Raw genomic sequence first — 12,214 nt, forward strand, 5'->3', positions numbered from 1 at the left:
AGCTCCAATTCCCTTCCCCCAGCCAGGCACAGAGGTAAAGCAGATACTTCAGGTGGCTCTGGCTAATGGAAACTGAGATTCCGTTTTCAAGAGAAGATAGGGAAAAAAATCACATTTTTTATGCTGCCTCTGTAGTTGATTCTCCTCTTTTCAAAGTCATGGAGTAAGACACTTAGCTAGGTGGCAACCTGTTTTACATATCCCTATATAAAACGAATGGATTCATAGGGTAGCAAAGACATTTGTATGAAGTTGGTGGCCACGGTGTTCAGCACCCTGACAGCTACAGGGAGACAAGGGACAGAATCCTACTCTCAGACCAGCTGATGAGGCAGAAAAAGGTGCAAGGACAAAGGATGGGAAAGGAGGCCAGGTGGTGCCTGCCACAGCTGCATATGCAGGTAGTCCTGGGAAGGGCGGTCACTGGCATCCACGATATCCTCCAGACTCCAATGAGAACACCCACTTGTCCTAATTTCCCAGGAGCCTCTTGGCTTCTTCACTTTGAACCTGAAGGGTCTCCCTGGCTTATTGCTGAAGCAGTTTCATTTTCTTCCTTTGCACCAGGGCCTCTTCAGTCTCCTGCTGTGATGGCACAGGAACATGAGCAATGAACTTCAGCTGCCCATCCTCCCCTGCCTTCTCCAGGCTGCCTTCCTCATCATACTCCTCCTCAGTGACAGCATAAATGTTGATCTCCTCTTCCTCCTCCTCCTTTTTCGCCTCTTGCCAGCCGAGCCTCTCTCTCTGCTTTCCATTTTTCCACCAGCTCAGCTCTCAGTTTCTTTTCATAGTCTTGCTCCAAAGGCACAATAACACCATCATCTTCATCTAGGTAACCATAGTATTCATCAGCTCAGCACGTGTCTTTCTGGGAGGAGGAAGAGGTTCTTTTTCAAACAGCTCTCTAACACCAGGTAAATCTCTTGCTGCTCCAAAGTGCTTGTAACCTCGGTTTCCTGGGACTGCTTTCCCTTCATGATCCAGCATTTTAGGACCAACTTTCCCATAATCAGGGCCATCAAGTTCTTTTATCCGCACCTCCCAGTGACCTTTTTCTCTTAACAGCTTATTGATCTCATCATTCCGGTTTCAAATTTGGAATTCACCCAAACCAGCATTCTGAATCTGAGCTACTTTTTTGGAGATCTCTCCAATAATCTGTCGTCTCCACTTCTCTGCTTTGGGCAACTCTGTACATTCTGAAGCAAGGAAAGGTCTTCGTTCCTTCACTTTTCCCTCTTCCACCTGGGCTTGGCGAAATCTTGCTAAGGCCCTCATGGCCTTTTCTGCATTTTGGGCCATGGCACCAAGGTGCAGCCGACGTCTCCTAGGCCCTTCTTTTTTTAAGTTTTCTTTAATAATCCAGGAAGTTCTAGGAATCTACACTTTCTGCCAACTTTGTAGTGACTCTGAGAATATTGAAATAAGAAAGACATAGCTGTTTCTGGTGGCTGTTGGTATAATCTGTAAAAGACACTATTTCTAAAGCTTGAAGCAAGAGCAGTAAATGTCAGTCATTGGCTTAACTTAAAAAAATATGCCTCTTTAGGCAATTTTTGTCTTCTGTACTAGAGTTTGAATTCAGAGCTTTGTGTTGCACACTGCCATGTGACCCAGGCCCTTAGTTCTTTCTTTTCTGTAGTTATTTTTTGAGATAGGGTCTTACTTTTCATCCCTGATGGGGTGAATGGACTGGTGGTCCTGTGCTAGCAGGTGCACACTGCTGCTCCCTGCTGAATTTTCTGTTGAGGTGGAGTCTCAACATCTTTTTGGCCTGGGCTGACCTGAAACCTAGATCCTCTGATTTTTTTGTCTGCTTATGGACCACAGCAGTGTGCTAGGCCCAAACATCACCCTCCTGGAGGGATCAGAGACCCAAGACCATGCTTTTCACTGTGGTGATACAGAATTACTTAGTTACTGCACTTAGAAGTAAATCTATTTGCTAGTTTAGAACTTTGAAGATTTTTGGAAATTTACTCTGGTATGCCTTCCTTTTCCTATTTTATGCTGAGCAGTTGTCATATGTTTGATTTTAATTAAGAGATTTGCAGAGACACTGGCAGATCTCTTTTGCTAGCAGCCACAGTGCTGCAGTATCTGATTCAATTAGGCATTTCAGCCAGTTGGGACTTGAGACCCTTTATCTAAAGAAACAAGCCAAGGGTTTCTAACTTCAGCACTGTCAAAACCTAAGGATGTGAAAGCCAGCCCTACATCCACAGTTCCGGTGTGGTCCCTGGAAATTACCCGTCCCTCAGCCTTGCAGTATGTCAGCGTTGTGTTTGCAGGCTACTAAGCAAAGCCAGCTCATGTGCAGCATGCACACAGGTTGTTCTGCTCAGTTAGTTCTGAGCATAATTTAGGCTGTGTGATTATTAACTATCATGACCTACCTAACATAACCACAACTGAAGCCTGACAGACTTCAGTTTGCATGATATACAGTGAAATTAATGGTGTCTTTGCAGTACATCTTCTGATGTTTTGCAAAGTCAGTGCTCTCATAATTTGAGCACTTTTGTCACTGTCCTAAAGCCAAGGGAGGTGTGTGTGGGAGGTGATGGGAGAGTGGAGTCTGAGGAGATAGAAGTGCATGTGAGCACAGGAACGCTAGCTCACAAAATGGAATCAACTGTAGGCACAACCTGATATAGTGGTGAGTAGAGAAATTAGTCACATGTATAAATAGAAGGAGATGCTGGTCAAGGTTTCTGAGGCCGTCTTCCCTCCCCCCCACCCCCACTTCTCCTGTCTTCCAGAAATGGAGCAAGATTATTATTGGAACCACAATTTTAAGAATTGAGGCTACAGTTTGGGCTCTTTTAGTTGTAAGAGTTAATAATGTAGGAACAAAACTTTACCTCAGTTGAAAATGCTGGATTCTTGGTACTTGATCTGCTCCAGGGAGAACTGTATTTCTGCACAAAGAGCAGTATTTGGCAGGATGGTGGGTCGGTAAGCACTAGCACATGGGTTGGAGAACCAGTGTGGAGTTAGTTGATTCTTCCCCTGAGCAGGAACCCTTTTCTCTCATGCAATTTGGAAGCCCAAGGAGAGTCTGCACATAATCCATCTCCTGACACCTAGGGCTTGGAGGAGTGAAATGTCTCAGGGGTATTTGGAGAGCATATCTGAGCCTAAATCCAATTCTTTTGATTCTTTTTTCTGCTACCCTTTTTCATCTTCTATATCTGATGTCTGAATGTACTGGTTGATTGCTTCTCTTGTTGGTTTTCCTGGACTTGCCAGCCTCAGAGACTAGAATGCTTGAGTCAGACTTTTCCTGCAGTAGCTTCTGGGGAGGATCATCATCATGCATGCTGATAGAAATGCTCAGTGGGCACCTGTAGTTGTTAGCACCTGTAATCCCAGCTACTCAAAGGCTGCAGCTGAGGATCATGAGGATGAAATTGGTGTGGTTCAGCTGAGGGAGTTGCTCAAGTTGCATGCCACCTTGACTTCACTCCCCAGCACCATAAAAAAAACAAAAACAACACAAACAAACAAAAAAATGAATGTTGTTGCTTGTGAGGGATGGTTTCCGGGTTGCCATGGAAAACAGGGCTACCTGCTGCCACTGAGGCAGAACTCTGTAGAGCTGACTCCTCTTTGGATTTGCCATTCTTCAGATGACCTTGGCTTTCACCTTCCCCTAGGGACAGTGTGCCCATCAACCTAGCCCAGGATAGATGTACTCTGGCATGTGAGCCAGAGTGCAATTTAAATCATCAAAAGAACTATTTGCCCTATAGAACAAATGTGTGTGTGTGTGTGTGTGTGTGTGTGTGTGTGTGTGTGTGTTTCTTGTGCCAGTACTGGGGCTTGAACTCAGGGCTAAGTTCTCTCTTAGGTTTTTACTGGTGCTCTACCAGTTGAGACACACCTTCACTTCTGGCTTTTTGGTGGTCAATTAGAGATGAAGAGTCTCATGGACTTTCCTGTCCATGTTGGCTTGGAACAGGGATCCTCAGCTCTCAGCCTCCTGAATAGCTAGGATTACAGGCCACTGAGTCACGCTGAAGACAGGAGCATAGGCCCCAGGGTGCCTCTGCTATTTTCAACCATAGATGAATCCAGAGTCTGTTAGGCAGGATGGCTTTCCTCATGGGGGATGCTCAGGTCTCTGGTAGTCTTTTTTTCTCTACTTGCAGAACTGCCCTTGAAATTGGCCGTCTATTTCACAAAGTCTGAGTCTCAATGCTATTGACATTTCAAGCTTTATAACCAAAAAGTTTCCCTCCCCACTTCTGGGGACTGGCTTGCTCATGTGTTGGGATAACCAAAAATGTGTCTACACTTTCCAGATTGTCTTCTCAGGGAGCAGCCTATTCCCTTTTCCACTCCTCCCTAGCTGAGAACCCCTGCTTTGTTCTCGCTAAGAAGTGAGAGCAGTTGTGTGATATCAGAGCTTCTAGAGCTTTCTGCAGCAGGTGGAAGCTGCGTTTTCATTCTTTGAGGCTAGAAGTAGGACTCCCGCGTAGAAGATTCCCACTTGGGGGTCTGTCCTTTGTGTTCCTTTAATTTTCCTTGGGTTCTTTGCCCTTTGTGTTGCTTTATTTTCCTTAGGTTCTCCACATTTCCTCCCCAGTTTCCTTCACTCCTAAAAGGCCATTCATTGTCTTCCTAACACTCCCTAAATGCTTTGCAATTTGGACCTTCCCGTTTCTTTCTCTTACTTACCTATATGATGGTGGAAGGGAGAAGTGGTGGCTGGTGAGTTTGAGTCTTAGTTTTCTAGCAAGGTTTGGATTCTGAGTGCTTCTCACTGAATTGACAGCTACCTTCAGAGGCTAAGAATAAGATGGATGGAGGAGGGTGGGTAACTGGGCCAGCATGGCATACTTAGTGGTCTGAGTCAGAAAAGAAAGACGTGTATAGGACAGGGGCAGTGAGTAAAGAGCCACACATCTCTTTCTCTGTCTCTCAAGTCCTCTTGGCTAGCTGGGTAATAAAGGATATTGGTACTTGGTCAGTGTCCCCAGTAGAAGGCTAGAGATACTTGTTTACTTGATTAAATTAAATTATTTTGGTTTGTCACTGGGACTTGAGCTTTTTTCTTTCAGGCTGGGACTCTACCACTTGAGGCATACCTTTCCTTCTTGCCCCCGGCTTTTTTTGTTTTTAATAAGTTTTTTATTGTAAAAATACTGTACAGAGGGGTTACAGTTACATGAGGAAGGTAATGAGTACATTTCCTGTCAAGCATTGTTGCCTTTGTTTTTCCCTTACCATCTCTTCCCTCCCACCTCCACAACTGCACTCCCCCCCTCACCTAAATTGTAAACAACATAGTGTCCTGTATATCTAATTGTTATAATGGGTCAACCTGTATCCCTACTTAAACACTTTGTTTTTTCCCTTCCCCTCCCCAAATTAGACTGACATTAAATACAGTGAAAATAAGTGTTATACCGTGGGGGAAGAACATACAAAGCAACAAAAAAAATCATATGGTACATTATAAATACATTAGGAACAATAGCAAGAAAGAAAAAACCACTTGTGTCCCTATCTTGGGGTTCATTTTGTTTAATATCATCTTTTCTGGTCATATGTACATAGCTTTTGACCTTTTCTGCTTGTCACAGACATATACTAGTTTTTGCAAATAAAGGAAACCATGGAACCTATTTTTCTTTTGGCCTGGCTTACTTCCCTTAATATAATTTTTTCCAAGTCTTTCCATTTCCTAAGAAATGGGGACCCCAGGCTTTCTGCTGATTAATTGGAGCTAAGAGTCTCATGCACTTTTTTGTCCAGGGTGGCTTTGAACTGTGATTCTCAAACCTCACCTTCCTAAGTAGTTAGCATTACAAACATAAGCCACCAGCACCTGGTGGTCCCACATTTGTGTAAAATCTTTACCCAGTTTGCCTGAGGGGATTTGTGTCCTAACCCAGCCACATTCTATTCTTATATAATGACTTTCCTTTTGTTTACCTTCTCTGTTTGGCTATTGCATCTGGTGGCTTAAGCTGCATCCCTGGGCTGTTGATTAGCTGAGCCCTCCCCAAGGAGCCTTCTCAAAAGTCACAGCCACCCACCTTCCTTCCTTCCTTCCTTCCTTCCTTCCTTCCTTCCTTCCTTCCTTCCTTGCTTCCTTGCTTCCTTGCTTCCTTGCTTCCTTGCTTCCTTGCTTCCTTCCATTTTCAGTTTGAAATTGCCAGGGTTTAGGATTCTGGCGATCAGTGGCCCTGAAATCCTGTGTGAGCTATTTTTTTCCATGCGGCTACACACAATTAGCCTTGATTTTGAAGTGTAATGCATTTCCAAATAATTGTGTGTATTTGTGTGCATGTGTGCACTCGTGTGTGTGTGTGTGTGTGTGTGTCTTGGAAGTACAACCAGTTGAAGGGTTTGGGGCAGATTGCACATTTTTTGGCTGAGCAAGATGTGAATTCCAATAAGCCTTGGAAGGATGGTTTCTCCATAACTCCTGCCCACCCTGATCCATGCTGCCTCACCATGGCCAAGACTTTTTCAGTGAATTCATGACCTAATTCTTTCTATGGCCACTTATGGAAGTTACCCCTTAACATTTTTTGACTTGGGGGAATGAGACTCTTCTATATGCTAGTTGATAAATAGGTGCTGAGTGTGTCAGATGCACACACCTACACACACTCAAGCAGTTATACTTAGAATGGAAGGTGGTCAGCAGCAGAGAAACAATTCTGTCAACGACAGAATCCCATTTTCTCTGGTGTGTGTCGCTTTTACAGTAAGTTGGCTCAAATCTCCTCAATTAAAGCTTTGGCCAAGGACTGGGTGTGTTGGTACCACATCTAGCCTTCATTTAAGACCAATGACAGACTCTTTTTTATTTTATTTTAGTTTAGTTTAGTTTTTTATTGTAAAAATACTGTACAGAGGAGTTATAATTACATGGGCAAGATAATGAGTACATTTCTTATCAAGCATTGTAGCCTCCTCCTTTGTTTCCCCTTCCCATCCCTTGCAAGCCTCCTCCCCCCACCCAATCCTCCCCCCAAATGACAGACTCTTTAGAAGTGCTTTCTCAGTTCCATTCCTCAGCCGAACCTGTTCTAGAAACCTTCACTCCATTCTGGTGGGAGAAATATGACAATACTTTATTTCTTCTAAGTGTTGGAGTTGTAGGTGATGATAATGTGCAAACCCAGCATGCATAAGGCTTTACTATTCCAGGCCTTCCAAAGTGGGGGTAGAGAGGAAGAAAAGAAAGCAATAAAAAAGAACTGTGAAGCATATACTGCATTTTGGCAGTGCTCATGGCTTGGACCTCACTGGTAGTAGTTTGTTGCTCCACCACTTGAGTTATGCCTTTAGCCAAGCTTTTTGCTGGTTATTTTGGGAGAAGGCATCTCCTAGACTTTTCTGCCTACGCTTGCTTTGAACTGGGATCTTCTAGCTCTCAGACTCACAAGTAATAAAAATTACATGTGTGAGCTACCTCTGGGTCTGGCTGAGGGAGTTATATATTTAAAATTTATATAAATATTTTTAATTGACTATATAATACCATATCAATCCATCATCCATCATCTATTCATCATCCATCTACCATCCATCCATCATGCATCATGCACCATCTATTCATCATGTATTTATCCAACCAGTCAGCCGTGTGAGAGTTGCTCTGATTACATTGTATATTCTGGGGTCAGAGGACTCATGTGGAGCATAGGATTGAGTGCTGAATTAGAGGAAGGCCTATTAAAAGACAGCAATAATTAAATATACTAAATGTATGTTTACAGTGTTTGTAGAGGAAGGAGTTCACAACTGATCTGAGTATTAAGGAAGATGACATGCCCATGGAATTCTACAAGCAGTGTAAGGCGGTCTGGAAGGGCCCGTGCCAGCTCTGCTGGGAGCTGGGCATTTGAAATGAGTGGGAAACAAAGCTAATGGATCTTAGGGGAGGGAAAGAGGCAGTCAGAGTTCCCTGAGAATTCTTCTCTCCCAAAGTGGAGGATGATAGATTAGATAATATAGCTAGCAGGAAGAGGCCAGGACCAATGTGAACTGTGAATTTGTCTTCTAGGCCTACCCAGGTAAACAGCATGGTCTCTGCTAGATCAATCAATCAATCAATCAATCCAGTAGTGTGCTTAGTGTGCAAACGCGATTTGAAATCAGTTCAGCCCTCCCAGACTGCCCATCTGACACCCCATGTGCTGATGCTGGATGGGTCAGGAGAGGCAGATGTTTGCTCCTGATGTTCACAACCAAGCATGGATAAGAACACTAAAGGATTTGCTAATTGATTGGATTTGGGGAATAGGAAAAGAAGGAGTCTTTGAAGTCAAAGCTAAATAAGGGTTCAAGTTTGTTTCTGAGTATACCAGCTGGATGATTGGGGTAATTCAGTGATCTCCCTCCACCTCAGCTTTTACTTTTCTCAGACAGAGGTGGTCTGAGCTGTGTACCTCATGGTGCTGAGGTGGATAAATGTAATCCAATGGATTGCCCCCAATTCATCCGATTGGCCAGTTCTGTTGATGTTATTGTTAATCATTTTGTAATTTCTACTCAGGTTCTTAATTCAGATATGGTGCCAGAATCACTTAAAGATCCACATTGGCTATTTCATCACTCCTCCTAAAATCTCAACTCATTATTTTTGCTACGTAATTCCTTCAAGAATGCAGAAGTGCCCTGCTGACATATAGGCAAGGATGAATTACAGTCATTTCTAAATGAAAAGAACTGGTGTAATGCATTCTGTTACCAGTTGGTTTGTATTCCCTTAAAAGCTTTGTTAAACTGAGGCCTACCTCTACTTCTACTAAAACAACCTGAGATTCTGCTGTTTTATTGTAGTTTTACTTTGGAGGGAGAGAATGGATGTTGGTAAGATGCTCTCCCTTGTTCTCAGGTTTTATATTCATTCTGAGTGTGCATGTGAGTGCATGCGCATATACACACACACACACATACACACATACACATGTACTTGCCAATACTCAGCTTGAACTCAGAGCATTAGGCTCTTGCTTAGTTTTCACTAAGTCTGGTGCTTTGTCATTTGAGGCATACCTCATAGCCTTGAGTGGAAAAAATATTTCAACTCAGTCTAGTCAGATTAGCAGTTACAGGAAATCAACATAAATAGTGGCACGGAAGGGAAACGAGGGAGGAACCATCATGCTGAATATAAACTAGTCCAACCACTATGGAATCAATAGGAAGGTTCCTCCAAAAACTGAATGCATACTCACCTATAATCCTACCACACCACCACTGGGCATATACCAGAAGGCATGTAAATACACAAGAAAGACACCTGCATACCTAAGTGGATTGTAGTGCTGTACACAATAGCAAAATGGTAGAATCAGCTCAGTTTTGTCTGGAGTGAAGTGTCTTCTGAAATGAGGTCTGGCTGGATATTTCTTTAACAATATTTAATAATAATAGTCTAATCACCACCATATTGTGTATAATACCCACCTACCTTGATTTTTTCCAGCAGGCTTTAAGTGGCAGGACCTTTGCAAACATAATATCACATCTCATTCCTTGCCTCTTAATTCCCTTCTCTTAAATGGTATGGCTCTCCAGGCTCCAGTTCACCCAACTCAGCAGCTCTGATGGAGATGCTGTGAGATCACACAGGTCTCTGAACCCTGCTTGCCATTGGCTCAGGCTGGACCAGACAGCACTGCTCAGCTAAGCTCCATAGTGAATAGTTCCACTTGTGTGTACACACACATACTCAGCAAAGCAGGTTAGCATTGTAGTATTCCCTAAACCTGTCCTATGCACTGTACTTACTATGTGTTGAATATCACGTGTGCAGTGTTCCTGAATCATTTATCAAACAATAATGCATCCACAAACAACCAGTTCCCCTAAAACCTGAAGACCTCTAATATGAGCAACAGTTGTGCTCCCTCTGCTGGATATTTATTTTTCTGCAGTTAGTGAAACAATTGGGGTCCTTTCTGAAAAGGAGATTCAAGTACAAACCTGCACTATTGATTATCTCATAAAAGCCACACTATGCCCCATTAGGAAAGAATAGCATCAAACCATAGAGACAGCTCCAGTGGCTCCTTGCAGTCCTGGGTGGATTGAAGGCTGAATTTCCTGGTGTCAAATAAGGTAACGTTTGCAAATAGCCTGTGTCTGTGAATCATGGTAATGCCTGATAAAATGCAAATGCAATGCGAATAGTTGGTACGTTGCATTTTTAAGAGAAGAATGTCAAAGAAAAACTGTACATGTTCAGAATAGGAGTAAACTGTTCTCTAGTATTTCCTATTCTTCATTGGGCTGAACATGTATATGTATGGCATAGCAAGAAGGGTATAAGAAAAAAATCAATATACAATCCTTATCACACTATTATTCAACCCCTAATGGTACACTTGTTATAATACAAGCATTGTAAAGATGAAGCACAAGCCACCTGTCAAGACAATGTCTACCTCTTATACTTTGGTATTGTAAACTAGTTCCTTCCAGCCCCCCTCTTTGTTCTTTTGAAAGCATGAGAAGTTATAGTTTCAAGAAAATTTTCTAGAGCTAAGCTTAGAAAGGAGTACACCCCTGTTGCTGACCAGGGTATGAGGGAACTTTGCGTGGATTTCCTTCACCAGCCTGGGCTGCAGAAACCCTGCTTAGATAGTGATGAGCTTAGGTGACAGAACCAGACTCTATTTTCACAGGCAAAACCCTGACCCCACTGAGTAGGAGTCTGGAGCCTCTGGAAGGCAATCAGCCAAAGCCCTTATCAGAAGTGAAGCTTAGCCAAACACCTGTGCTCAAGTCTGTCATCCTAGCCAATTAGGAGGCTGAGATCTGAGAATGGAGGTTCAGAGCCTCCCTTGGCAGCAAGGTCCCTGAAACCTTTATCTCCATTTAACAACCTAGATGCCAATAATAGAGCTGTGACTCAAGTGGTAGAGCACTAGCCTTGAGCAATCGGGCTCTGAGTTGAAGCCCCAGGACTGGCACAAAAATATTAAAGACCAAAAAAATAGAGGAGGAAGTTTGGGTTTTGTATGTCTGGGGAAAGAAGTGGAATTATTTTCCTTCTTTACACTTTTCTGTATTTTCTCCCATATTTGATGCTGCAAATGCAACTTTAAATATTCAGAGCAATGTCATAAGGACTATTATGTTTCTTCTTTAACATCTTTAGGTAGTTTTATAATGTCAGTTTATGGGTGTAATATATCTTGATCAATGTCACCCCTTTTATCATCTCTGCATCTCTCTCAACCCTACCCGTCTTACAGTTACCTGCTTCCATTTTCACCTATGTGCCTTGAGTATTATGACTGTGTTTTCCCATCCTTCCTTTCCCCATTCATCGGGACCCTCTCCTAACCTGTCTCCCCCTACAGCACCTGTGCCATCTTCCTGCGGTTCAGCCAGCTCATTGATGATTTCAATGCTCCACAATGGCTCCTTGTTATTGGTCATGGTTCTTAGTAGACAAAAAATTGTTTCTAGCAAGTTTCAGCAGGAAGACTATTTTCCTTCACATTTTTCCCTCATAGGAATTGGTGAAAATTACTTTCAATGAGAAATAGAAATCAGAATTTTCACTTTCATGTAATTATTTCTTGACTGGATTCTTCTCTTTGACCTTTCGATATGATTCAATGTTTTTAGTTTTAAACTACCATTCCTCTATACATCATCATAATATGCTTTTGTACAGATACCAACCATTCTCTACCACCTCACAGCTACTAAATTGCTTCAGGAGTTTCAGTGTTTGTTTTCTAGTCCTTTCCATCCTATAACCCTTCAACTCCTTCAATCTGATTTTTGTCTCCTTATTCCCCACAATTTGACATTCATGTGGCCAGGTGATGATAAACAAAATGGCTATGTTTTAGTTGTTTGTCATTTTGTGCTGCTGAGATACAGGTCAGTGGTGACTGTGTCCTCAGATTTAAAGCAGGGGTGACTAAGGTGAGTCCCGTGACTGTTCCAGTAGGGTGATGACTCTCGTTGAGGTACTAGGGGATGCCACCACACCTTCTGTTGAAGGAAGACAGACACAGTGGAAGAAGAAACCAAAGAGTTGGGTTTACAAATTTTCACACCATTATCATCTTACTTTAATATCCTGATCACAGTACCCAAAAGAAGATGCATGAAAATAAGGAGCAGGCTTGGTAAATGGTCCACATTCAGTAAGAATCCTTGATTTATTCGGAAAATAAAGTCTTTCATATTTTCCTCTCTACTGTTAAATGACAAAACC

At 42.7% G+C, this 12,214-nt stretch overlaps 1 pseudogene; it reads right to left on the reverse strand.

Moving 5' to 3' along the window:
* Window positions 1-471: 471 nt before the first annotated feature.
* Window positions 472-1,305, reverse strand: LOC122112121 (annotated as a pseudogene).
* Window positions 1,306-12,214: the final 10,909 nt, after the last annotated feature.

Source organism: Dipodomys spectabilis, unplaced genomic scaffold (assembly GCF_019054845.1).
Source record: "Dipodomys spectabilis isolate Male_0828 unplaced genomic scaffold, ASM1905484v1 ptg000092l, whole genome shotgun sequence".
Classification (NCBI taxonomy): Eukaryota; Metazoa; Chordata; class Mammalia; order Rodentia; family Heteromyidae; genus Dipodomys; species Dipodomys spectabilis.